Source organism: Ranitomeya imitator, chromosome 9 (assembly GCF_032444005.1).
Source record: "Ranitomeya imitator isolate aRanImi1 chromosome 9, aRanImi1.pri, whole genome shotgun sequence".
Classification (NCBI taxonomy): Eukaryota; Metazoa; Chordata; class Amphibia; order Anura; family Dendrobatidae; genus Ranitomeya; species Ranitomeya imitator.
Window position 1 is genome coordinate 74,611,484 of NC_091290.1, and position 22,607 is coordinate 74,634,090.

Consider the following 22,607-nt stretch of genomic DNA (forward strand, 5'->3'; position numbering starts at 1 on the left):
AACACCTGAAGAATGATATGCTTATTTTAGTTAACCGCTTGGCATTTTTGGAAACTTGATGTGGTTAAAAGACACCCAAAATCTTGATCATATGAACAGCAAGTCTTTTTTACGTGGAAATTAATTTGTTCAGTGTTTTCAGCATTTTCAGAGTAATTTTCAGGATGATTTTGGAGTGGACCCACTGAAAATCCGCCTTATAAAGAGGTAAAAGTCTTAAACTGTACATGATTCCCATTGATAATGACTTTAAATCAGATTTTTATATTTTACTGGTACCTGGAATTTTGTTTCTATTTTCTGAGATGTTTTCCAAAGGGATAATCACTGCTCTTGATCATGGTGCTATAAGAAAAGGTGTATGAAACTCAACAATGGTCAATGTCTGAGTAGTCGTGGCCGAGTGGTTAAGGCGATGGACTAGAAATCCTTTGGGGTTTCCCCACGCAGGTTCAAATCCTGCCGACTACGAATATGTTCCTATAGTTTTTTGTCTGATTACCTGAGAAGATAAATTTGCGTGTGTCCTGGTTTATCACACATGAAGGTGATATGCAAACTTTAGACAGGGTTTCTAGAACCAGACTGACTTGATTTTTGGATGTATTTTCTATAAGCCGATCTGACGCTGCATCCCACCTGCGTCAAGCCACTAATTAAAAGAAGTGCCATGAGTGCTACCAGGTAAGTGGTGCTTCTCCCTCTTTTGTCTAGCAGTCACAGACCACTGCTGTGGCAGATGTAGTGGGACATGCACTTTGACTTGCAACAACCTTGAATTATCTCTTGGATGAAACTTTTTACCACACAATGAAAATTTTTTAGCCACTTCTTGATGAACAGCTTTCTAACAGTATAAATTTTGCAATTATTTTTTTTCTTACCCTGTTTCCAAGTAACAGATCCAGCACTCTATTTACTAGCCACTTTTCATCAACATTTAAAACTGTCCTTGTTGAGATATCATGGAACCCTTGGCACACTTGTGGAATAAAAGTTTGGGAGATATTAATTTACCATTGTGTATTAATTGTAGATTTGCACTACAGCTTTAGAGCCTGTATTCACCTTCATTTATGAGTTCAAATGTGCTTTTTAGCACAAAAACTGCAGCCAGGTGTTTTTCATGTGGTTCCATGCTGTCATGGTTAGCACTCTGGACTCTGAATCCAGCGATCTGAGTTCAAATCTCAGTGGAACCTGGGCAGCTCTTTGTACATATGTTTCAGTTTTTCCGCTTACACTGAGTTCTCCTGTGCCCAAGTTTCAACATAAAAAGAGAAAGTTAAAATCAACATGCCAAAAAAAGATTTGAATGTTCCAAACATCCATGGAGTGATCACTTTGAGTTGTATGGCCAAATCCACCTATGAAGCAGGATTACCGAAACTTAAAATTGACTTTAAGATACAACACTCTTACGAATTGTGTCACACAAAGCAACCATACCCTATGATTTATGTCAATGTTCACATAACACGTTTTCCAGGTGTATTAAACTGACAAGGATTTTAAGCTGAAATGGCTTCAGGAATTGTTGGCGTTTTCTTCCTGAATCATCTTTTCTTTTGTTTTTCAGAATTTCCTAAAGCAGTTTGCAAACATTTTTGGTGGTATTTTTATAAAATTATTTTGGGAATCTTTTGAGTCTATTTTTGTGGCGCTTCTTTGTAGCTCACAAAACGCACTAAAAGTCACTCAGGAACCTTGAAGGAGTTTTTCTAACCTTGCCATTAAATTGTATTATAAGTATGGAGCTATTCGAAATGAAAAACACCTGAAGAATGATATGCTTATTTGAGATAACCGCTTGGCATTTTTGGAAACTTGATGTGGTTAAAAGACACCCAAAAGCCTGATCATATGAACAGCAAGTCTTTTTTACGTGGAAATTAATTTGTTCAGTGTTTTCAGCATTTTCAGAGTAATTTTCAGGATGATTTTGGAGTGGACCCACTGAAAATCTGCCTTATAAAGAGGAAAAAGTCTTAAACTGTACATGATTCGCATTGATGATGACTTTAAATCAGATTTTTATATTTTACTGGTACCTGGAATTTTGTTTCTATTTTCTGAGATGTTTTCCAAAGGGATAATCACTGCTCTTGATCATGGTGCTATAAGAAAAGGTGTGTGAAACTCAACAATGGTCGATGTCTGAGTAGTCGTGGCCGAGTGGTTAAGGCGATGGACTAGAAATCCATTGGGGTTTCCCCGCGCAGGTTCAAATCCTGCCGACTACGAATATGTTCCTATAATTTTTTGTCTGATTACCTGAGAAGATAAATTTGCGTGTGTCCTGGTTTATCACACATGAAGGTGATATGCAAACTTTAGACAGGGTTTCTAGAACAAGACTGACTTTGATTTTTGGATGTATTATCTATAAGCCGATTTGACGCTGCATCCCACGTGCATCAAGCCACATGAGTGCCACCAGTTAAGTGGTGCTTCTCCCACTTTTGTTTAGCAGTCACAGACCACTGCTGTGGCAGATGTACTGGGACATGCACTTTGATTTGCAACAACCTTGAATTATCTCTTGGATGAAACTTTTTACCACACAATGAAAAATTTTTAGCCACTTCTGGATGAACAGCTTTCTAACAATATAAATTTTGCAATTATTTTTTTTCTTACCCTGTTTCCAAGTAACAGATCCAGCACTCTATTTACTAGCCACTTTTCATCAACATTTAAAACTGTCCTTGTTGAAATATCATGGAACCCTTGGCACACTTGTGGAATTAAAGTTTGGGAGATATTAATTTACCATTGTGTATTAATTGTAGATTTGCACTACAGCTTTAGAGCCTGTATTTACCTTCATTCATGAGTTCAAATGTGCTTTTTAGCACAAAAACTGCAGCCAGGTGTTTTTTCATGTGGTTCCATGATGTAATGGTCAGCACTCTGGACTCTGAATCCAGTGATCTGAGTTCAAATCTCAGTGGAACCTGGGCAGCAATTTGTACATATGTTTTAGTTTTTCCGCTTACACTGAGTTCTCCTGTGCCCAAGTTTTAACATAAAATGAGAGTTAAAATCAACATGCCAAAAAATGATTTGAATGTTCCAAACATCCATGGAGTGATCACTTTGAGTTGTATGGCCAAATCCACCTATGAAGCAGGATTACCGAAACTTAAAATTGACTTTAAGATACAACACTCTTACGAATTGTGTCACACAAAGCAACCATACCCTATGATTTATGTCAATGTTCACATAACACTTTTTCCAGGTGTATTAAACTGACAAGGATTTTAAGCTGAAATGGCTTCAGGAATTGTTGGCGTTTTCTTCCTGAATCATCTTTTCTTTTGTTTTTCAGAATTTCCTAAAGCAGTTTGCAAACAGTTTTGGTGGTATTTTTATAAAATTATGTTGGGAACCTTTTGAGTCTAATTTTGTGGTGCTTCTTTGTAGCTCACAAAACGCACTAAAAGTCACTCAGGAACCTTGAAGGAGTTTTTCTAACCTTGCCATTAAATTGTATTATAAGTATGGAGCTATTCGAAATGAAAAACACCTGAAGAATGATATGCTTATTTTAGTTAACCGCTTGGCATTTTTGGAAACTTGATGTGGTTAAAAGACACCCAAAAGCCTGATCATGTGAACAGCAAGTCTATTTTATGTGGAAACTAATTTGTTCAGTGTTTTCAGCATTTTCAGAGTAATTTTAAGGATGATTTTGGAGTGGACCCACTGAAAATCTGCCTTATAAAGAGGTAAAAGTCTTAAACTGTACATGATTCCCATTGATGATGACTTTAAATCAGATTTTTATATTTTGCTGGTACCTGGAATTTTGTTTCTATTTTCTGAGATGTTTTCCAAAGGGAAAATCACTGCTCTTGATCATGGTGCTATAAGAAAAGGTGTGTGAAACTCATCAATGGTCAATGTCTGAGTAGTCGTGGCCGAGTGGTTAAGGCGATGGACTAGAAATCCATTGGGGTTTCCCCGCGCAGGTTCATATTCTGCCGACTACGAATATGTTCCTATAATTTTTTGTCTGATTACCTGAGAAGATAAATTTGCGTGTGTCCTGGTTTATCACACATGAAGGTGATATGCAAACTTTAGACAGGGTTTCTAGAACCAGACTGACTTGATTTTTGGATGTATTTTCTATAAGCCGATCTGACGCTGCATCCCACCTGCGTCAAGCCACTAATTAAAAGAAGTGCCATGAGTGCTACCAGGTAAGTGGTGCTTCTCCCTCTTTTGTCTAGCAGTCACAGACCACTGCTGTGGCAGATGTACTGGGACATGCACTTTGATTTGCAACAACCTTGAATTATCTCTTGGATAAAACTTTTTACCACACAATGAAAATTTTTTAGCCACTTCTTGATGAACAGCTTTCTAACAGTATAAATTTTGCAATTATTTTTTTTCTTACCCTGTTTCCAAGTAACAGATCCAGCACGCTATTTACTAGCCACTTTTCATCAACATTTAAAACTGTCCTTGTTGAGATATCATGGAACCCTTGGCACACTTGTGGAATAAAAGTTTGGGAGATATTAATTTACCATTGTGTATTAATTGTAGATTTGCACTACAGCTTTAGAGCCTGTATTCACCTTCATTTATGAGTTCAAATGTGCTTTTTAGCACAAAAACTGCAGCCAGGTTGTGATTTTCATATGGTTCTATGGTGTAATGGTTATCACTCTGGACTTTGAATCCTGCGATTTTAGTTCAAATCTCAGTGGAACCTGGGCAGCTCTTTGTACATATGTTTCAGTTTTTCCGCTTACACTGAGTTCTCCTGTGCCCAAGTTTTAACATAAAAAGAGAAAGTTAAAATCAACATGCCAAAAAAAGATTTGAATGTTCCAAACATCCATGGAGTGATCACTTTGAGTTGTATGGCCAAATCCACCTATGAAGCAGGATTACCGAAACTTAAAATTGACTTTAAGATACAACACTCTTACGAATTGTGTCACACAAAGCAACCATACCCTATGATTTTTATCAATGTTCACGTAACACTTTTTCCAGGTGTATTAAACTGACAAGGATTTTAAGCTGCAATGGCTTCAGGAATTGTTGGCGTTTTCTTCCTGAATCATCTTTTCTTTTGTTTTTCAGAATTTCCTAAAGCAGTTTGCAAACATTTTTGGTGGTATTTTTATAAAATTATTTTGGTAATCTTTTGAGTCTATTTTTGTGGCGCTTCTTTGTAACTCACAAAACGCACTAAAAGTCACTCAGGAACCTTGAAGGAGTTTTTCTAACCTTGCCATTAAATTGTATTATAAGTATGGAGCTATTCGAAATGAAAAACACCTGAAGAATGATATGCTTATTTTAGTTAACCGCTTGGCATTTTTGGAAACTTGATGTGGTTAAAAGACACCCAAAATCTTGATCATATGAACAGCAAGTCTTTTTTACGTGGAAATTAATTTGTTCAGTGTTTTCAGCATTTTCAGAGTAATTTTCAGGATGATTTTGGAGTGGACCCACTGAAAATCCGCCTTATAAAGAGGTAAAAGTCTTAAACTGTACATGATTCCCATTGATAATGACTTTAAATCAGATTTTTATATTTTACTGGTACCTGGAATTTTGTTTCTATTTTCTGAGATGTTTTCCAAAGGGATAATCACTGCGCTTGATCATGGTGCTATAAGAAAAGGTGTGTGAAACTCAACAATGGTCAATGTCTGAGTAGTCGTGGCCGAGTGGTTAAGGCGATGGACTAAAAATCCTTTGAGGTTTCCCCGTGCAGGTTCAAATCCTGCCGACTACGAATATGTTTCTATAGTTTTTTGTCTGATTACCTGAGAAGATAAATTTGCGTGTGTCCTGGTTTATCACACATGAAGGTGATATGCAAACTTTAGACAGGGTTTCTAGAACAACACTGACTTTGATTTTTGGATGTATTTTCTATAAGCCGATTTGACGCTGCATCCCACGTGCATCAAGCCACTAATTAAAAAAAGCGCCATGAGTGCCACCAGTTAAGTGGTTCTTCTCCCTCTTTTGTTTAGCAGTCACAGACCACTGCTGTGGCAGATGTACTGAGACATGCACTTTGATTTGCAACAACCTTGAATTATCTCTTGGATGAAACTTTTTACCACACAATGAAAAATTTTTAGCCACTTCTGGATGAACAGCTTTTAACAGTATAAATTTTGCAATTATTTTTTTTCTTACCCTGTTTCCAAGTAACAGATCCAGCACTCTATTTACTAGCCACTTTTCATCAACATTTAAAACTGTCCTTGTTGAGATATCATGGAACCCTTGGCACACTTGTTGAATAAAAGTTTGGGAGATATTAATTTACCATTGTGTATTAATTGTAGATTTGCACTACAGCTTTAGAGCCTGTAGTCACCTTCATTTATGAGTTCAAATGTGATTTTTAGCACAAAAACTGCAGCCAGGTGTTTTTTCATGTGGTTCCATGGTGTAATGGTTAGCACTCTGGACTTTGAATCCAGCGATCTGAGTTCAAATCTCAGTGGAATCTGGGCAGCTCTTTGTACATATGTTTCAGTTTTTCCGCTTACACTGAGTTCTCCTGTGCCCAAGTTTTAACATAAAAAGAGAAAGTTAAAATCAACATGCCAAAAAAAGATTTGAATGTTCCAAACATCCATTGAGTGATCACTTTGAGTTGTATGGCCAAATCCACCTATGAACCAGGATTACCGAAACTTAAAATTGACTTTAAGATACAACACTCTTACGAATTGTGTCACACAAAGCAACCATACCCTATGATTTATGTCAATGTTCACATAACACTTTTTCCAGGTGTATTAAACTGACAAGGATTTTAAGCTGAAATGGCTTCAGGAATTGTTGGCGCTTTCTTCCTGGATCATCTTTTCTTTTGTTTTTCAGAATTTCCTAAAGCAGTTTGTAAACATTTTTGGTGGTAATTTTATTAAATTATTTTGGGAATCTTTTGAGTCTATTTTTGTGGCGCTTCTTTGTAGCTCACAAAACGCACTTAAAGTCACTCAGGAACCTTGAAGGAGTTTTTCTAACCTTGCCATTAAATTGTATTCTAAGTATGGAGCTATTCGAAATGAAAAACACCTGAAGAATGATATGCTTATTTTAGTTAACCGCTTGGCATTTTTGGAAACTTGATGTGGTTAAAAGACACCCAAAAGCCTGATCATATGAACAGCAAGTCTTTTTTACGTGGAAATTAATTTGTTCAGTGTTTTCAGCATTTTCAGAGTAATTTTCAGGATGATTTTGGAGTGGACTTACTGAAAATCTGCCTTATAAAGAGGTAAAAGTCTTAAACTGTACATGATTCGCATTGATGATGACTTTAAATCAGATTTTTATATTTTACTGGTACCTGGAATTTTGTTTCTATTTTCTGAGATGTTTTCCATAGGGATAATCACTGCTCTTGATCATGGTGCTATAAGAAAAGGTGTGTGAAACTCAACAATGATCAATGTCTGAGTAGTTGTGCCGAGTGGTTAAGGTGATGGACTAGAAATTCTTTGGGGTTTCCCCGTGCAGGTTCAAATCCTGCCGACGACTAATATGTTCCTATAGTTTTTTGTCTGATTACCTGAGAAGATAAATTTGCGTGTGTCCTGGTTTATCACACATGAAGGTGATAATGCAAACTTTAGACCGGGTTTCTAGAACAAGACTGATTTTGATTTTTGGATGTATTTTCAATAAGCCGATTTGACGCTGCATCCCACGTGCATCAAGCCACTAATTAAAAGAAGCGCCATGAGTGCTACCAGGTAAGTGGTGCTTCTCCCTCTTTTGTCTAGCAGTCACAGACCACTGCTGTGGCAGATGTACTGGGACATGCACTTTGATTTGCAACAACCTTGAGTTATCTCTTGGAATAAACTTTTTACCACACAATGAAAATTTTTAGCCACTTCTGGATGAACAGCTTTCTAACAGTATAAGTTTTGCAATTATTTTTTTCTTACCCTGTTTCCAAGTAACAGATCCAGCACTCTATTTACTAGCCACTTTTCATCAACATTTAAAACTGTCCTTGTTGAGATATCATGGAAACCTTGGCACACTTGTGGAATAAAAGTTTAGGAGATATTAATTTACCATTGCGTATTAATTGTAGATTTGCACTACAACTTTAGAGCCTGTATTCACCTTCATTCATGAGTTCAAATGTGCTTTTTAGCACAAAAACTGCAGCCAGGTGTTTTTTCGTGTGGTTCCATGGTGTAATGGTTAGCACTCTGGACTTCGAATACAGCGATCTGACTTCAAATCTCAGTGGAACCTGGGCAGCTCCTTGTACATATGTTTCAGTTTTTCCACTTACACTGAGTTCTCCTGTGCCCAAAACTGTCCTTGTTGAGATATCATGGAACCCTTGGCACACTTGTGGAATAAAAGTTTAGGAGATATTAATTTACCATTGTGCATTAATTGTAGATTTGCACTACAGCTTTAGAGCCTGTATTCACCTTCATTCATGAGTTCAAATGTGCTTTTTAGCACAAAAACTGCAGCCAGGTGTTTTTTCATGTGGTGTTATGGTTAGCACTCTGGACTCTGAATCCAGCGATCTGAGTTCAAATCTCAGTGGAACCTGGGCAGCTCTTTGTACATATGTTTCAGTTTTTCCGCTTACACTGAGTTCTCCTGTGCCCAAGTTTTAACTTAAAAAGAGAGTTAAAATCAACATGCCAAAAAAAGATTTGAATGTTCCAAACATCCATGGAGTGATCACTTTGAGTTGTATGGCCAAATCCACCTATGAAGCAGGATTACCGAAACTTAAAATTGACTTTAAGATACAACACTCTTACGAATTGTGTCACACAAAGCAACCATACCCTATGATTTATGTCAATGTTCACATAACACTTTTTCCAGGTGTATTAAACTGACAAGGATTTTAAGCTGAAATGGCTTCAGGAATTGTTGGCGTTTTCTTCCTGAATCATCTTTTCTTTTGTTTTTCAGAATTTCCTAAAGCAGTTTGCAAACATTTTTGGTGGTATTTTTATAAAATTATTTTGGGAACCTTTTGAGTCTATTTTTGTGGCGCTTCTTTGTAGCTCACAAAACGCACTAAAAGTCACTCAGGAACCTTGAAGGAGTTTTTCTAACCTTCCCATTAAATTGTATTATAAGTATGGAGCTATTCGAAATGAAAAACACCTGAAGAATGATATGCTTATTTTAGTTAACCGATTGGCATTTTTGGAAATTTGATGTGGTTAAAAGACACCCAAAAGCCTGATCATATGAACAGCAAGTCTTTTTTACGTGGAAACTAATTTGTTCAGTGTTTTCAGCATTTTCAGAGTAATTTTCAGGATGATTTTGGAGTGGACCCACTGAAAATCCGCCTTATAAAGAGGTAAAAGTCTTAAACTGTACATGATTCCCATTGATGATGACTTTAAATCAGATTTTTATATTTTACTGGTACCTGGAATTTTGTTTCTATTTTCTGAGATGTTTTCCAAAGGGATAATCACTGCTCTTGATCATGGTGCTATAAGAACAGGTGTGTGAAACTCATTAATGATCAATGTCTGAGTAGTCGTGGCCGAGTGGTTAAGGCGATGGACTAGAAATCCATTGGGGTTTCCCCGCGCAGGTTCAAATCCTGCCGACTACGAATATGTTCCTATAGTTTTTTTGTCTGATTACCTGAGAAGATAAATTTGCGTGTGTCCTGCTTTATCACACATGAAGGTGATATGCAAACTTTAGACAGGGTTTCTAGAACCAGACTGACTTGATTTTTGGATGTATTTTCTATAAGCCGATCTGACGCTGCATCCCACGTGCGTCAAGCCACTAATTAAAAGAAGCGCCATGAGTGCCACCAGGTAAGTGGTGCTTCTCCCTCTTTTGTCTAGCAGTCACAGACCACTGCTGTGGCAGATGTACTGGGACATGCACTTTGATTTGCAACAAGTTTGAATTATGTCTTGGAATAAACTTTTTACCACACAATGAAAATTTTTTAGCCACTTCTGGATGAACAGCTTTCTAACAGTATAAGTTTTGCAATTATTTTTTTTCTTACCCTGTTTCCAAGTAACAGATCCAGAACTCTATTTACTAGCCACTTTTCATCCACATTTAAAACTGTCCTTGTTGAGATATCATGGAACCCTTGGCACACTTGTGGAATAAAAGTTTAGGAGATATTAATTTACCATTGTGTATTAATTGTAGATTTGCACTACAGCTTTAGAGCCTGTATTCACCTTCATTCATGAGTTCAAATGTGCTTTTTAGCACAAAAACTGCAGCCAGGTGTTTTTTCATGTGGTTCCATGGTGTAATGGTTAGCACTCTGGACTTTGAATCCAGCGATCTGAGTTCAAATCTCAGTGGAACCTGGTCAGGTCTTTGTACGTATGTTTCCGTTTTACCGCTTACACTGAGTTTTCCTGTGCCCAAGTTTTAACATAAAAAGAGAGTTAAAATCAACATGCCAAAAAAAGATTTGAATGTTCCAAACATCCATGGAGTGATCACTTTGAGTTGTATAGCCAAATCCACCTATGAAGCAGGATTACCGAAACTTAAAATTGACTTTAAGATACAACACTCTTACGAATTGTGTCACACAAAGCAACCATACCCTATGATTTATGTCAATGTTCACATTACACTTTTTCCAGGTGTATTAAACTGACAAGGATTTTAAGCTGAAATGGCTTCAGGAATTGTTGGCGTTTTCTTCCTGAATCATCTTTTCTTTTGTTTTTCAGAATTTCCTAAAGCAGTTTGCAAACATTTTTGGTGGTATTTTTATAAAATTATTTTGGGAACCTTTTGAGTCTATTTTTGTGGCGCTTCATTGTAGCTCACAAAACGCACTAAAAGTCACTCAGGAACCTTGAAGGAGTTTTTCTAACCTTCCCATTAAATTGTATTTTAAGTATGGAGCTATTCGAAATGAAAAACACCTGAAGAATGATATGCGTATTTTAGTTAACCGATTGGCATTTTTGGAAATTTGATGTGGTTAAAAGACAACCAAAAGCCTGATCATATGAACAGCAAGTCTTTTTTACGTGGAAACTAATTTGTTCAGTGTTTTCAGCATTTTCAGAGTAATTTTCAGGATGATTTTGGAGTGGACCCACTGAAAATCCGCCTTATAAAGAGGTAAAAGTCTTAAACTGTACATGATTCCCATTGATGATGACTTTAAATCAGATTTTTATATTTTACTGGTACCTGGAATTTTGTTTCTATTTTCTGAGATGTTTTCCAAAGGGATAATCACTGCTCTTGATCATGGTGCTATAAGAAAAGGTGTGTGAAACTCATCAACGGTCAATGTCTGAGTAGTCGTGGCCGAGTGGTTAAGGCGATGGACTAGAAATCCATTGGGGTTCCCCCGCGCAGGTTCAAATCCTGCCGACTACGAATATGTTCCTATAATATTTTTTGTCTGATTACCTGAGAAGATAAATTTGCGTGTGTCCTGGTTTATCACACATGAAGGTGATATGCAAACTTTAGACAGGGTTTCTAGAACCAGACTGACTTGATTTTTGGATGTATTTTCTATAAGCCGATCTGACGCTGCATCCCACGTGCGTCAAGCCACTAATTAAAAGAACCGCCATGAGTGCCACCAGGTAAGTGGTGCTTCTCCCTCTTTTGTCTAGCAGTCACAGACCACTGCTGTGGCAGATGTACTGGGACATGCACTTTGATTTGCAACAACCTTGAATTATCTCTTGGAATAAACTTTTTACCACACAATGAAAATTTTTTAGCCACTTCTGGATGAACAGCTTTCTAACAGTATAAGTTTTGCAATTATTTTTTTTCTTACCCTGTTTCCAAGTAACAGATCCAGCACTCTATTTACTAGCCACTTTTCGTCAACATTTAAAACTGTCCTTGTTGAGATATCATGGAACCCTTGGCACACTTGTGGAATAAAAGTTTAGGAGATATTAATTTACCATTGTGTATTAATTGTAGATTTGCACTACAGCTTTAGAGCCTGTATTCACCTTCATTCATGAGTTCAAATGTGCTTTTTAGCACAAAAACTGCAGCCATGTATTTTTTTTATGTGTGGTTCCATGGTGTAATGGTTAGCACTCTGGACTTTGAATCCAGCGATCTGAGTTCAAATCTCAGTGGAACCTGGGCAGCTCCTTGTACATATGTTTCAGTTTTTCCACTTACACTGAGTTCTCCTGTGCCCAAAACTGTCCTTGTTGAGATATCATGGAACCCTTGGCACACTTGTGGAATAAAAGTTTAGGAGATATTAATTTACCATTGTGTATTAATTGTAGATTTGCACTACAGCTTTAGAGCCTGTATTCACCTTCATTCATGAGTTCAAATGTGCTTTTTAGCACAAAAACTGCAGCCAGGTGTTTTTTCATGTGGTTCCATTGTGTAATGGTTAGCACTCTGGACTCTGAATCCAGCGATCTGAGTTCAAATCTCAGTGGAACCTGGGCAGCTCTTTGTACATATGTTTCAGTTTTTCCGCTTACACTGAGTTCTCCTGTGCCCAAGTTTTAACATAAAAAGAGAGTTAAAATCAACATGCCAAAAAAAGATTTGAATGTTCCAAACATCCATGGAGTGATCACTTTGAGTTGTATGGCCAAATCCACCTATGAAGCAGGATTACCGAAACTTAAAATTGACTTTAAGATACAACACTCTTACGAATTGTGTCACACAAAGCAACCATACCCTATGATTTATGTCAATGTTCACATAACACTTTTTCCAGGTGTATTAAACTGACAAGGATTTTAAGCTGAAATGGCTTCAGGAATTGTTGGCGTTTTCTTCCTGAATCATCTTTTCTTTTGTTTTTCAGAATTTCCTAAAGCAGTTTGCAAACATTTTTGGTGGTATTTTTATAAAATTATTTTGGGAACCTTTTGAGTCTATTTTTGTGGCGCTTCTTTGTAGCTCACAAAACGCACTAAAAGTCACTCAGGAACCTTGAAGGAGTTTTTCTAACCTTCCCATTAAATTGTATTATAAGTATGGAGCTATTTGAAATGAAAAACACCTGAAGAATGATATGCTTATTTTAGTTAACCGCTTGGCATTTTTGGAAACTTGATGTGGTTAAAAGACACCCAAAAGCCTGATCATATGAACAGCAAGTCTTTTTTACGTGGAAACTAATTTGTTCAGTGTTTTCAGCATTTTCAGAGTAATTTTCAGGATGATTTTGGAGTGGACCCACTGAAAATCCGCCATATAAAGAGGTAAATGTCTTAAACTGTACATGATTCCCATTGATGATGACTTTAAATCAGATTTTTATATTTTACTGGTACCTGGAATTTTGTTTGTATTTTCTGAGATGTTTTCCAATATGATAATCACTGCTCTTGATCATGGTGCTATAAGAAAAGGTGTGTGAAACTCATCAATGGTCAATGTCTGAGTAGTCGTGGCCGAGTGGTTAAGGCGATGGACTAGAAATCCATTGGGGTTTCCCCGCGCAGGTTCAAATCCTGCCGACTACGAATATGTTCCTGTATTTTTTTGTCTGATTACCTGAGAAGATACATTTGCGTGTGTCCTGGTTTATCACACATGAAGGTGATATGCAAACTTTAGACAGGGTTTCTAGAACCAGACTGACTTAATTTTTGGATGTATTTTCTATAAGCCGATCTGACGCTGCATCCCACGTGCGTCAAGCCACTAATTAAAAGAAGCGCCATGAGTGCCACCAGGTAAGTGGTGCTTCTCCCTCTTTTGTCTAGCAGTCACAGACCACTGCTGTGGCAGATGTACTGGGACATGCACTTTGATTTGCAACAACCTTGAATTATCTCTTGGAATAAACTTTTTACCACACAATGAAAATTTTTTAGCCACTTCTGGATGAACAGCTTTCTAACAGTATAAGTTTTGCAATTATTTTTTTTCTTACCCTGTTTCCAAGTAACAGATCCAGCACTCTATTTACTAGCCACTTTTCATCAACATTTAAAACTGTCCTTGTTGAGATATCATGGAACCCTTGGCACACTTGTGGAATAAATATCATGGAACCCTTGGCACACTTGTGGAATAAAAAATTAGGAGATATTAATTTACCATTGTGTATTAATTGTAGATTTGCACTACAGCTTTAGAGCCTGTATTCACCTTTATTCATGAGTTCAAATGTGCTTTTTAGCACAAAAACTGCAGCCATGTATTTTTTTAGTGTGGTTCCATGGTGTAATGGTTAGCGCTCTGGACTTTGATTCCAGAGATCTGACTTCAAATCTCAGTGGAACCTGGGCAGCTCTTTGTACATATGTTTCAGTTTTTCCGCTTACACTGAGTTCTCCTGTGCCCAAGTTTTAACATAAAAAGAGAGTTAAAATCAACATGCCAAAAAAAGATTTGAATGTTCCAAACATCCATGGAGTGATCACTTTGAGTTGTATGGCCAAATCCACCTATGAAGCAGGATTACCGAAACTTAAAATTGACTTTAAGATACAACACTCTTACGAATTGTGTCACACAAAGCAACCATACCCTATGATTTATGTCAATGTTCACATAACACTTTTTCCAGGTGTATTAAACTGACAAGGATTTTAAGCTGAAATGGCTTCAGGAATTGTTGGCGTTTTCTTCCTGAATCATCTTTTCTTTTGTTTTTCAGAATTCCCTAAAGCAGTTTGCAAACATTTTTGGTGGTATTTTTATAAAATTATTTTGGGAACCTTTTGAGTCTATTTTTGTGGCGCTTCTTTGTAGCTCACAAAACGCACTAAAAGTCACTCAGGAACCTTGAAGGAGTTTTTCTAACCTTGCCATTAAATTGTATTATAAGTATGGAGCTATTCGAAATGAAAAACACCTGAAGAATGATATGCTTATTTTAGTTAACCGCTTGGCATTTTTGGAAACTTGATGTGGTTAAAAGACACCCAAAAGCCTGATCATATGAACAGCAAGTCTTTTTTACGTGGAAACTAATTTGTTCAGTGTTTTCAGCATTTTCAGAGTAATTTTCAGGATGATTTTGGAGTGGACCAACTGAAAATCTGCCTTATAAAGAGGTAAAAGTCTTAAACTGTACATGATTCCCATTGATGATGACTTTAAATCAGATTTTTATATTTTACTGGTACCTGGAATTTTGTTTCTATTTTCTGAGATGTTTTCCAAAGGGATAATCACTGCTCTTGATCATGGTGCTATAAGAAAAGGTGTGTGAAACTCATCAATAGTCAATGTCTGAGTAGGCGTGGCCGAGTGGTTAAGGCGATGGACTAGAAATCCATTAGGGTCTCCCCGCGCAGGTTCAAATCCTGCCGACTACAAATATGTTCCTATAGTTTTTTGTCTGATTACCTGAGAAGATAATTTTGCGTGTGTCCTGGTTTATCACACATGAAGGTGATATGCAAACTTTAGACAGGGTTTCTAGAACCAGACTGACTTAATTTTTGGATGTATTTTCTATAAGCCGATCTGACGCTGCATCCCACGTGCGTCAAGCCACTAATTAAAAGAAGCGCCATGAGTGCCACCAGGTAAGTGGTGCTTCTCCCTCTTTTGTCTAGCAGTCACAGACCACTGCTGTGGCAGATGTACTGGGACATGCACTTTGATTTGCAACAACCTTGAATTATCTCTTGGAATAAACTTTTTACCACACAATGAAAATTTTTTAGCCACTTCTGGATGAACAGCTTTCTAACAGTATAAGTTTTGCAATTATTTTTTTTCTTACCCTGTTTCCAAGTAACAGATCCAGCACTCTATTTACTAGCCACTTTTCATCCACATTTAAAACTGTCCTTGTTGAGATATCATGGAACCCTTGGCACACTTGTGGAATAAATATCATGGAACCCTTGGCACACTTGTGGAATAAAAAATTAGGAGATATTAATTTACCATTGTGTATTAATTGTAGATTTGCACTACAGCTTTAGAGCCTGTATTCACCTTCATTCATGAGTTCAAATGTGCTTTTTAGCACAAAAACTGCAGCCATGTATTTTTTTAGTGTGGTTCCATGGTGTAATGGTTAGCGCTCTGGACTTTGATTCCAGAGATCTGACTTCAAATCTCAGTGGAACCTGGGCAGCTCTTTGTACATATGTTTCAGTTTTTCCGCTTACACTGAGTTCTCCTGTGCCCAAGTTTTAACATAAAAAGAGAGTTAAAATCAACATGCCAAAAAAAGATTTGAATGTTCCAAACATCCATGGAGTGATCACTTTGAGTTGTATGGCCAAATCCACCTATGAAGCAGGATTACCGAAACTTAAAATTCACTTTAAGATACAACACTCTTACGAATTGTGTCACACAAAGCAACCATACCCTATGATTTATGTCAATGTTCACATAACACTTTTTCCAGGTGTATTAAACTGACAAGGATTTTAAGCTGAAATGGCTTCAGGAATTGTTGGCGTTTTCTTCCTGAATCATCTTTTCTTTTGTTTTTCAGAATTTCCAAAAGCAGTTTGCAAACATTTTTGGTGGTATTTTTATAAAATTATTTTGGGAACCTTTTGAGTCTATTTTTGTGGCGCTTCTTTGTAGCTCAAAAAACGCACTAAAAGTCACTCAGGAACCTTGAAGGAGTTTTTCTAACCTTGCCATTAATTTGTATTATAAGTATGGAGCTATTCAAAATGAAAAACACATGAAGAATGATATGCTTATTTTAGTTAACCGCTTGGCATTTTTGGAAACTTGATGTGGTTAAAAGACACCCAAAAGCCTGATCATATGAACAGCAAGTCTTTTTTACGTGGAAACTAATTTGTTCAGTGTTTTCAGCATTTTCAGAGTAATTTTCAGGATGATTTTGGAGTGGACCCACTGAAAATCCGCCTTATTAAGAGGTAAAAGTCTTAAACTGTACATGATTACCATTGATGATGACTTTAAATCAGATTTTTATATTTTACTGGTACCTGGAATTTTGTTTCTATTTTCTGAGATGTTTTCCAATATGATAATCACTGCTCTTGATCATGGTGCTATAAGAAAAGGTGTGTGAAACTCATCAATGGTCAATGTCTGAGTAGTCGTGGCCGAGTGGTTAAGGCGATGGACTAGAAATCCATTGGGGTTTCCCCGCGCAGGTTCAAATCCTGCCGACTACGAATATGTTCCTGTATTTTTTTGTCTGATTACCTGAGAAGATAAATTTGCGTGTGTCCTTGTTTATCACACATGAAGGTGATATGCAAACTTTAGACAGGGTTTCTAGAACCAGACTGACTTAATTTTTGGATGTATTTTCTATAAGCCGATCTGACGCTGCATCCCACGTGCGTCAAGCCACTAATTAAAAGAAGCGCCATGAGTGCCACCAGGTAAGTGGTGCTTCTCCCTCTTTTGTCTAGCAGTCACAGACCACTGCTGTGGCAGATGTACTGGGACATGCACTTTGATTTGCAACAACCTTGAATTATCTCTTGGAATAAACTTTTTACCACACAATGAAAATTTTTTAGCCACTTCTGGATGAACAGCTTTCTAACAGTATAAGTTTTGCAATTATTTTTTTTCTTACCCTGTTTCCAAGTAACAGATCCAGCACTCTATTTACTAGCCACTTTTCATCAACATTTAAAATTGTCCTTGTTGAGATATCATGGAACCCTTGGCACACTTGTGGAATAAAAGTTTAGGAGATATTAATTTACCATTGTGTATTAATTGTAGATTTGCACTACAGCTTTAGAGCCTGTATTCACCTTCATTCATGAGTTCAAATGTGCTTTTTAGCACAAAAACTGCAGCCAGGTGTTTTTTCATGTGGTTCCATGGTGAAATGGTTACAACTCTGGACTTTGAATCCAGAGATCTGACTTCAAATCTCAGTGGAACCTGGGCAGCTCTTTGTACATATGTTTCAGTTTTTCCGCTTACACTGAGTTCTCCTGTGCCCAAGTTTTAACATAAAAAGAGAGTTAAAATCAACATGCCAAAAAAAGATTTGAATGTTCCAAACATCCATGGAGTGATCACTTTGAGTTGTATGGCCAAATCCACCTATGAAGCAGGATTACCGAAACTTAAAATTGACTTTAAGATACAACACTCTTACGAATTGTGTCACACAAAGCAACCATACCCTATGATTTATGTCAATGTTCACATAACACTTTTTGCAGGTGTATTAAACTGACAAGGATTTTAAGCTGAAATGGCTTCAGGAATTGTTGGCGTTTTCTTCCTGAATCATCTTTTCTTTTGTTTTTCAGAATTTCCTAAAGCAGTTTGCAAACATTTTTGGTGGTGTTTTTATAAAATTATTTTGGGAACCTTTTGAGTCTATTTTTGTGGCGCTTCTTTGTAGCTCACAAAACGCACTAAAAGTCACTCAGGAACCTTGAAGGAGTTTTTCTAACCTTGCCATCAAATTGTATTATAAGTATGGAGCTATTCGAAATGAAAAACACCTGAAGAATGATATGCTTATTTTAGTTAACCGCTTGGCATTTTTGGAAACTTGATGTGATTAAAAGACACCCAAAAGCCTGATCATATGAACAGCAAGTCTTTTTTACGTGGAAACTAATTTGTTCAGTGTTTTCAGCATTTTCAGAGTAATTTTCAGGATGATTTTGGAGTGGACCCACTGAAAATCCGCCTTATAAAGAGGTAAAAGTCTTAAACTGTACATGATTCCCATTGATGATGACTTTAAATCAGATTTTTTTATTTTACTGGTACCTGGAATTTTGTTTCTATTTTCTGAGATGTTTTCCAAAGGGATAATCACTGCTCTTGATCATGGTGCAATAATAAAAGGTGTGTGAAACTCATCAATGGTCAATGTCTGAGTAGTCGTGGCCGAGTGGTTAAGGCGATGGACTAGAAATCCATTGGGGTTTCCCCGCGCAGGTTCAAATCCTGCCGACTACGAATATGTTCCTATTGTTTTTTGTCTGATTACCTGAGAAGATAAATTTGCGTGTGTCCTGGTTTATCACACATGAAGGTGATATGCAAACTTTAGACAGGGTTTCTAGAAACAGACTGACTTGATTTTTGGATGTATTTTCTATAAGCCGATCTGACGCTGCATCCCACATGCGTCAAGCCACTAATTAAAAGAAGCGCCATGAGTGCCACCAGGTAAGTGGTGCTTCTCCCTCTTTTGTTTAGCAGTCACAGACCACTGCTGTGGCAGATGTACTGGGACATGCACTTTGATTTGCAACAACCTTGAATTATCTCTTGGAATAAACTTTTTACCACACAATGAAAATTTTTTAGCCACTTCTGGATGAACAGCTTTCTAACAGTATAAGTTTTGCAATTATTTTTTTTCTTACCCTGTTTCCAAGTAACAGATCCAGCACTCTATTTACTAGCCACTTTTCATCAACATTTAAAACTGTCCTTGTTGAGATATCATGGAACCCTTGGCACACTTGTGGAATAAAAGTTTAGGAGATATTAATTTAGCATTGTGTATTAATTGTAGATTTGCACTACAGCTTTAGAGCCTGTATTCACCTTCATTCATGAGTTCAAATGTGCTTTTTAGCACAAAAACTGCAGCCATGAATTTTTTTTTGTGTGGTTCCATGGTGTAATGGTTAGCCATCTGGACTTTGAATCCAGCGATCTGAGTTCAAATCTCAGTGGAACCTGGGCAGCTCCTTGTACATATGTTTCAGTTTTTCCACTTACACTGAGTTCTCCTGTGCCCAAAACTGTCCTTGTTGAGATATCATGGAACCCTTGGCACTCTTGTGGAATAAAAGTTTAGGAGATATTAATTTACCATTGTGCATTAATTGTAGATTTGCACTACAGCTTTAGAGCCTGTATTCACCTTCATTCATGAGTTCAAATGTGCTTTTTAGCACAAAAACTGCAGCCATGTATGTTTTTCATGTGGTTCCATGGTGTAATGGTTACAACTCTGGACTTTGAATCCAGAGATCTGACTTCAAATCTCAGTGGAACCTAGGCAGCTCTTTGTACATATGTTTCAGTTTTTCCGCTTACACTGAGTTCTCCTGTGCCCAAGTTTTAGCATAAAAAGAGAGTTAAAATCAACATGCCAAAAAAAGATTTGAATGTTCCAAACATCCATGGAGTGATCACTTTGAGTTGTATGGCCAAATCCACCTATGAAGCAGGATTACCGAAACTTAAAATTGACTTTAAGATACAACACTCTTACGAATTGTGTCACACAAAGCAACCATACCCTATGATTTATGTCAATGTTCACATAACACTTTTTCCAGGTGTATTAAACTGACAAGGATTTTAAGCTGAAATGGCTTCAGGAATTGTTGGCGTTTTCTTCCTGAATCATCTTTTCTTTTGTTTTTCAGAATTTCCTAAAGCAGTTTGCAAACATTTTTGGTGGTATTTTTATAAAATTATTTTGGGAACCTTTTGAGTCTATTTTTGTGGCGCTTCTTTGTAGCTCACAAAACGCACTAAAAGTCACTCAGGAACCTTGAAGGAGTTTTTCTAACCTTGCCATTAAAATGTATTATAAGTATGGAGCTATTCGAAATGAAAAACACCTGAAGAATGATATGCTTATTTTAGTTAACCGCTTGGCATTTTTGGAAACTTGATGTGGTTAAAAGACACCCAAAAGCCTGATCATATGAACAGCAAGTCTTTTTTACGTGGAAACTAATTTGTTCAGTGTTTTCAGCATTTTCAGGATGATTTTGGAGTGGACCCACTGAAAATCCGCCTTATAAAGAGGTAAAAGTCTTAAACTGTACATTATTCCCATTGTTGATGACTTTAAATCAGATTTTTATATTTTACTGGTACCTGGAATTTTGTTTCTATTTTCTGAGATGTTTTCCAAAGGGATAATCACTGCTCTTGATCATGGTGCTATAAGAAAAGGTGTGTGAAACTCATCAATGGTCAATGTCTGAGTAGTCGTGGCCGAGTGGTTAAGGCGATGGACTAGAAATCCATTGGGGTTTCCCCGCGCAGGTTCAAATCCTGCCGACTACGAATATGTTCCTATAGTTTTTTTGTCTGATTACCTGAGAAGATAAATTTGCGTGTGTCCTGGTTTATCACACATGAAGGTGATATGCAAACTTTAGACAGGGTTTCTAGAACCAGACTGACTTGATTTTTGGATGTATTTTCTATAAGCCGATCTGACACTGCATCCCACGTGCGTCAAGCCACTAATTAAAAGAAGCGCCATGAGTGCCACCAGGTAAGTGGTGCTTCTCCCTCTTTTGTCTAGCAGTCACAGACCACTGCTGTGGCAGATGTACTGGGACATGCACTTTGATTTGCAACAACCTTGAATTATCTCTTGGAATAAACTTTTTACCACACAATGAAAATTTTTTAGCCACTTCTGGATGAACAGCTTTCTAAAAGTTTAAGTTTTGCAATTATTTTTTTTCTTACCCTGTTTCCAAATAACAGATCCAGCACTCTATTTACTAGCCACTTTTCATCAACATTTAAAACTGTCCTTGTTGAGATATCATGGAACCCTTGGCACACTTGTGGAATAAAAGTTTAGGAGATATTAATTTACCATTGTGTATTAATTGTAGATTTGCACTACAGCTTTAGAGCCTGTATTCACCTTCATTCATGAGTTCAAATGTGCTTTTTAGCACAAAAACTGCAGCCAGGTGTTTTTTCATGTGGTTCCATGGTGTAATGGTTACAACTCTGGACTTTGAATCCAGAGATCTGACTTCAAATCTCAGTGGAACCTAGGCAGCTCTTTGTACATATGTTTCAGTTTTTCCGCTTACACTGAGTTCTCCTGTGCCCAAGTTTTAGCATAAAAAGAGAGTTAAAATCAACATGCCAAAAAAAGATTTGAATGTTCCAAACATCCATGGAGTGATCACTTTGAGTTGTATGGCCAAATCCACCTATGAAGCAGGATTACCGAAACTTAAAATTGACTTTAAGATACAACACTCTTACGAATTGTGTCACACAAAGCAACCATACCCTATGATTTATGTCAATGTTCACATAACACTTTTTCCAGGTGTATTAAACTGACAAGGATTTTAAGCTGAAATGGCTTCAGGAATTGTTGGCGTTTTCTTCCTGAATCATCTTTTCTTTTGTTTTTCAGAATTTCCTAAAGCAGTTTGCAAACATTTTTGGTGGTATTTTTATAAAATTATTTTGGGAACCTTTTGAGTCTATTTTTGTGGCGCTTCTTTGTAGCTCACAAAACGCACTAAAAGTCACTCAGGAACCTTGAAGGAGTTTTTCTAACCTTGCCATTAAAATGTATTATAAGTATGGAGCTATTCGAAATGAAAAACACCTGAAGAATGATATGCTTATTTTAGTTAACCGCTTGGCATTTTTGGAAACTTGATGTGGTTAAAAGACACCCAAAAGCCTGATCATATGAACAGCAAGTCTTTTTTACGTGGAAACTAATTTGTTCAGTGTTTTCAGCATTTTCAGGATGATTTTGGAGTGGACCCACTGAAAATCCGCCTTATAAAGAGGTAAAAGTCTTAAACTGTACATGATTCCCATTGTTGATGACTTTAAATCAGATTTTTATATTTTACTGGTACCTGGAATTTTGTTTCTATTTTCTGAGATGTTTTCCAAAGGGATAATCACTGCTCTTGATCATGGTGCTATAAGAAAAG

The 22,607-nt window shown here is 37.0% G+C and overlaps 18 non-coding genes across 18 annotated transcripts; all 18 read left to right on the forward strand.

Annotated features, from left to right (window-relative positions):
• The first annotated feature begins 389 nt into the window (after positions 1-389).
• TRNAS-AGA (transfer RNA serine (anticodon AGA)) lies at positions 390-471 on the forward strand. Its single transcript has one exon. It is a non-coding gene; the product is annotated as a tRNA-Ser (tRNA).
• Positions 472-2,161: 1,690 nt separating this feature from the next.
• On the forward strand, positions 2,162-2,243 carry TRNAS-AGA (transfer RNA serine (anticodon AGA)). The gene has a single exon. It is a non-coding gene; the product is annotated as a tRNA-Ser (tRNA).
• Positions 2,244-2,887: 644 nt separating this feature from the next.
• Positions 2,888-2,959, forward strand: TRNAQ-CUG (transfer RNA glutamine (anticodon CUG)). Its single transcript has one exon. It is a non-coding gene; the product is annotated as a tRNA-Gln (tRNA).
• Positions 2,960-3,916: 957 nt separating this feature from the next.
• TRNAS-AGA (transfer RNA serine (anticodon AGA)) lies at positions 3,917-3,998 on the forward strand. Its single transcript has one exon. It is a non-coding gene; the product is annotated as a tRNA-Ser (tRNA).
• Positions 3,999-5,691: 1,693 nt separating this feature from the next.
• Positions 5,692-5,773, forward strand: TRNAF-AAA (transfer RNA phenylalanine (anticodon AAA)). The gene has a single exon. It is a non-coding gene; the product is annotated as a tRNA-Phe (tRNA).
• A 660-nt stretch (positions 5,774-6,433) lies between these two features.
• TRNAQ-UUG (transfer RNA glutamine (anticodon UUG)) lies at positions 6,434-6,505 on the forward strand. Its single transcript has one exon. It is a non-coding gene; the product is annotated as a tRNA-Gln (tRNA).
• Positions 6,506-9,546: 3,041 nt separating this feature from the next.
• TRNAS-AGA (transfer RNA serine (anticodon AGA)) lies at positions 9,547-9,628 on the forward strand. Its single transcript has one exon. It is a non-coding gene; the product is annotated as a tRNA-Ser (tRNA).
• Positions 9,629-10,289: 661 nt separating this feature from the next.
• On the forward strand, positions 10,290-10,361 carry TRNAQ-UUG (transfer RNA glutamine (anticodon UUG)). Its single transcript has one exon. It is a non-coding gene; the product is annotated as a tRNA-Gln (tRNA).
• A 957-nt stretch (positions 10,362-11,318) lies between these two features.
• TRNAS-AGA (transfer RNA serine (anticodon AGA)) lies at positions 11,319-11,400 on the forward strand. Its single transcript has one exon. It is a non-coding gene; the product is annotated as a tRNA-Ser (tRNA).
• Positions 11,401-12,065: 665 nt separating this feature from the next.
• On the forward strand, positions 12,066-12,137 carry TRNAQ-UUG (transfer RNA glutamine (anticodon UUG)). Its single transcript has one exon. It is a non-coding gene; the product is annotated as a tRNA-Gln (tRNA).
• A 248-nt stretch (positions 12,138-12,385) lies between these two features.
• Positions 12,386-12,457, forward strand: TRNAQ-CUG (transfer RNA glutamine (anticodon CUG)). Its single transcript has one exon. It is a non-coding gene; the product is annotated as a tRNA-Gln (tRNA).
• A 957-nt stretch (positions 12,458-13,414) lies between these two features.
• On the forward strand, positions 13,415-13,496 carry TRNAS-AGA (transfer RNA serine (anticodon AGA)). The gene has a single exon. It is a non-coding gene; the product is annotated as a tRNA-Ser (tRNA).
• A 695-nt stretch (positions 13,497-14,191) lies between these two features.
• On the forward strand, positions 14,192-14,263 carry TRNAQ-UUG (transfer RNA glutamine (anticodon UUG)). The gene has a single exon. It is a non-coding gene; the product is annotated as a tRNA-Gln (tRNA).
• A 957-nt stretch (positions 14,264-15,220) lies between these two features.
• On the forward strand, positions 15,221-15,302 carry TRNAS-AGA (transfer RNA serine (anticodon AGA)). The gene has a single exon. It is a non-coding gene; the product is annotated as a tRNA-Ser (tRNA).
• A 695-nt stretch (positions 15,303-15,997) lies between these two features.
• Positions 15,998-16,069, forward strand: TRNAQ-UUG (transfer RNA glutamine (anticodon UUG)). Its single transcript has one exon. It is a non-coding gene; the product is annotated as a tRNA-Gln (tRNA).
• Positions 16,070-17,026: 957 nt separating this feature from the next.
• TRNAS-AGA (transfer RNA serine (anticodon AGA)) lies at positions 17,027-17,108 on the forward strand. Its single transcript has one exon. It is a non-coding gene; the product is annotated as a tRNA-Ser (tRNA).
• Positions 17,109-18,797: 1,689 nt separating this feature from the next.
• On the forward strand, positions 18,798-18,879 carry TRNAS-AGA (transfer RNA serine (anticodon AGA)). Its single transcript has one exon. It is a non-coding gene; the product is annotated as a tRNA-Ser (tRNA).
• A 2,000-nt stretch (positions 18,880-20,879) lies between these two features.
• Positions 20,880-20,961, forward strand: TRNAS-AGA (transfer RNA serine (anticodon AGA)). Its single transcript has one exon. It is a non-coding gene; the product is annotated as a tRNA-Ser (tRNA).
• The last annotated feature ends 1,646 nt before the right edge of the window (positions 20,962-22,607 follow it).